The sequence below is a fragment of the Ornithodoros turicata genome, chromosome 1 (genome assembly GCF_037126465.1).
Source record: "Ornithodoros turicata isolate Travis chromosome 1, ASM3712646v1, whole genome shotgun sequence".
NCBI lineage: Eukaryota > Metazoa > Arthropoda > Arachnida > Ixodida > Argasidae > Ornithodoros > Ornithodoros turicata.
This window is the reverse complement of record NC_088201.1, coordinates 139597300-139601016: the sequence shown is the minus strand read 5'-3', so window position 1 is coordinate 139601016 and position 3717 is coordinate 139597300.

The window sequence follows — 3717 nt, the reverse complement described above, 5'->3', positions numbered from 1 at the left end:
GTTGCCAGTTGACGAGAAACTCGTGATAATTTATGCCACGTCCAAGGGTGAAAAAGAAAAGACTAACTGCATGTAAGAAGTTTTGTCGGGCTTGTTTTGCTACAGACTGTTAATCAAAACATGTTCAATGAGGACACTTCATTAAACTGAGCACAGAAATGCATTGGCCTCTATGAGACGTACAAGAGAAGTCGTATATTAAAAGATTTCATTAAAGCAAAGTTTGCTATATCAAATTTCATTACACTTATGCAGCGAAGTCACATGGCTATGAGGAAGCAGTCTCAGCAAGAAGGAATGGTGCAAATTGTTGCAGCATGCGACCAATTGAGAGGCTAAGTTGATTGAAAAAAAAAAAAAAACAGGAACATGCTGTTGCCTCATTGGGCCCATAGTATGATGCCTGTGATGCATTCCCATGTCTTTTAGTTCGAAATGTCTGAAAAGGCTCTGCGTGACATGCACAAACGCTTCATTAAATATATTTCCAAGTTGTATTTCACAAATCTTAGTACAGATATACAAATGTTCATTATTACACTAAAGACATAGAATATTTCTGTTACTCAGTTCAATATGTGAATGACAATTTGAGATATTCATATTCAATTGTTTCAATATTTACTTGATCATGCCCTCTTCCTGCTGGAAGCAAGGAACTTAGGGTACAACAAACGCCTGACATCCGTAAAAAGGCTACATAATGCACATAGCAGAAAGGATGAAACAGTTAGTGCAGTATTTACTGGAAGAAAGAACACTGTTGTTCATCCCTTGTGGATCCAATGTGTGTAGTTCAATGTAGCCTTGTGTCCCGTGTTCTCGTACTCTGCACTACGAACGTCACTTATGCTGCTGAAAAGGCACCCTTACATAGTTTTACGAGTCCGGATAATGCACAGTGCAACGCCAATGCAAACGGACTGTGGAAGTACGGTGCATGTCAGGATTCCTCTCACACATGTAGCCATTACCACATTGATACTTCATTTTGTAAGTTTGTTCTTTATTTGCATGATTCTAACACACACCCTTTTCTGCCTGTGTATTGCAAAACAGATGTGTTCAAAAACAAAAGTTCCGAGAACGAGATTAAGAGCATGGTTAAAGATCTGTAGCCACATCGTCGTAGACAATTACCCATTGCAGCTATCACGCGACCGCTGTTTTTGATTATGACGGATACCGATGCGTTTCATGCGTGTGGCACAAACAATCGCATACAATGGTGCGGGCTGCAGCTGTAGTGCACATCAGCATCCAACATACCCTGGCAGCCACAGAGCTGACAGCACTAGGAAAGGTTTGTGCCGCGGTACAAAGGTCCCGCACCTCCGCTGCACCACGACCTACTACTATACTAGAGACTTGGACATCCGCAAAGCTCCCAGCGCTGAGGTAGTAGTTCTGGCAATCGCCGCTTGGCTATGGGATGTGGCGCTAGCTCGCACTATTCGTTACCACGTGACTTGCCGAAACCGCGGCAATGCATGGTGGGCTGAGTTGACAACGACGACGAAGCAGTGAGAGAGAAAATAGCGCGTTCTTAGCAACAGCTTGGTAGCACGAAAGACGGTGGCAAAGGCGACAGCAACATTCCCTCTCCCCAATATTGCTATGTGGCGCTAGCAGTGGCCACTACCGTAACTATCCCATGACCCGGCTCTCCCATAGGCGATTGCCAGTTGTCCAGGTCTGTTGAGTTGTCCAGGTCTGAGGTATGGAAGCTGTCAGAGATTAAACTATCCTTCCTCAAAACGATCTAATGAGAATTTCTTTATTTATTTGTAGCCATATTCCCTCCACAAGCGCCAAAGCGTGCCTTGGTTTTTGGCAAGGAGCCCACAGGCGACCCTGCCCTACGGTCGTTCTACACTGTGTTGGAAAAAAAAATTAATCTGGTGCACGTTTACGCATGTCGCAACATCATATACAGTCAGCTCTCGTTTTATGAACCTCCGATTTACGAATTCCCTCGGTTTATGAACGGCGTCAGAAGGAACCAAACTCTCTCCATTACGTATTCCTCCCTCGGTTTATGAACGCTTGATATCCGAACCTGCAAAAATATGTGTGTCCTGACATCGATTTATGAACGGGGTTTTTAATGCACGGGGAAGTATTGGTATTGCGTCAATAAAGATAAAGCATAAATGTCAAACACCCGTGCAGTGTCCCGCAGCCACAAGAATGAGAGACAGAAAACAGAGAAGTGGATTTCCACTGCTGACGGTGAACGCATATGTGAGCCGCTTGATGATGGTGCTTTAGGACAGTTGTCAAATGATGGTAACGAAGATGATCATGCAGTGAGAGCGAAGATAACTAGCAGGACTGTTCCGAAGCTGTGACAGCTCGTTCAGCTTGGAATCACATTCAGAGTACGATACAGTACTTCGAGGACAAGGCGGACGAGCCAAGTGCCAGACCTCGATCGTCTCTTTCTCAGAAGACAAATACAGTCGAATGTATGATGCAGAGCAGAATTAAGGAGTATTTCCACAAATAAACGCAATCTAGTGCATTTCCCGTCGTATTTCAGCCCATTTCCCTTCCGCGCACCTTGAACCCCGATTTACGAATCCCTCGATTTATGAGCGGTTTTTCGAGAAACGAAGGGTGTTCCTAAATCGAGGGTTAACTTTTTTTTCTCCGAGATCGACGTTGGTCGAGCGACACCGCTGGGACCGTTGAGCTGGAATGACCCATTTCCAAGTTTTTCGTCTGCATTGCCAATTGAGTACTGAAGTACTTCAAATCAGAGAGAGAGTACAAAACAAAGTACAAATATCGAAACGTACTTAAAGTAAACTTAACTACTTGGTGCTTCAAGTCTTATTTGTTAACCACGTATTATCAAAGAAACGATCGCCTTCTGGCATTTTCTTTTATTCTTCATTTAATTCTTTTATTGTCACCGGTAATGATACAGAGAATAACACACAATATAATGGCACAGCTTTTGTGCAGTTCGCTTAAATACACCAAAGGAGCAGACGACGGCTGTTGAGATTGTTGCGGAAGTCCCTCTCTGGAAATATGAGAAATCCCCGAATGAAGCCGACCAATGAAAGGATGTCTTTGACAATCCTGTGCCGATTGAGCGGCGGCCATCTCAAAGGAGCCTATTAAGTGAAATAAACGAACTCTCCACAGATGCCAATTGCCTGCTTGATTCTATCAGATCCGCCATTCAAAAGTGGGTCACAATGATGTTTTGCCACTAGAGCTTGCTCAGCTGCAATGCTAATTTATGAAATTGGTTACCTGCGTGAGGCCGATACCGGCAAGCCCTTTCACCATCACCACCTATGAAAATGGTCTGTTCAACACTTTTCGGGAGATATAATTGTAAAAAAAAAAAACACGAAAAAAACAACTACTGTACAATGTCAAACCCTATGGGACGGTACGTGTTTCAAACGCACATTTCTGTGGGCGGCGTCCCTATACGCGGGTCGATACCGGGTCAATACCGGGACACAGGTTACTTTCGAGTAGGAGTTTCTTGTAGCACCAGAAGAAAAGGGAAGCACAGCTATAAACATAAGGCATGCCTGTGGTGATTGCAATGCTTTTCTTTTCGAAGAGCGTTAGTAGTAAAAAAAAGAAAAATCACAAGATTGCATTCAGATTCCAAACGATTATGTTATGTTATGTTATGATTTGTTATTATGATATGCAACCAATATAACTCGTTAAAATCCTGAGTTACAG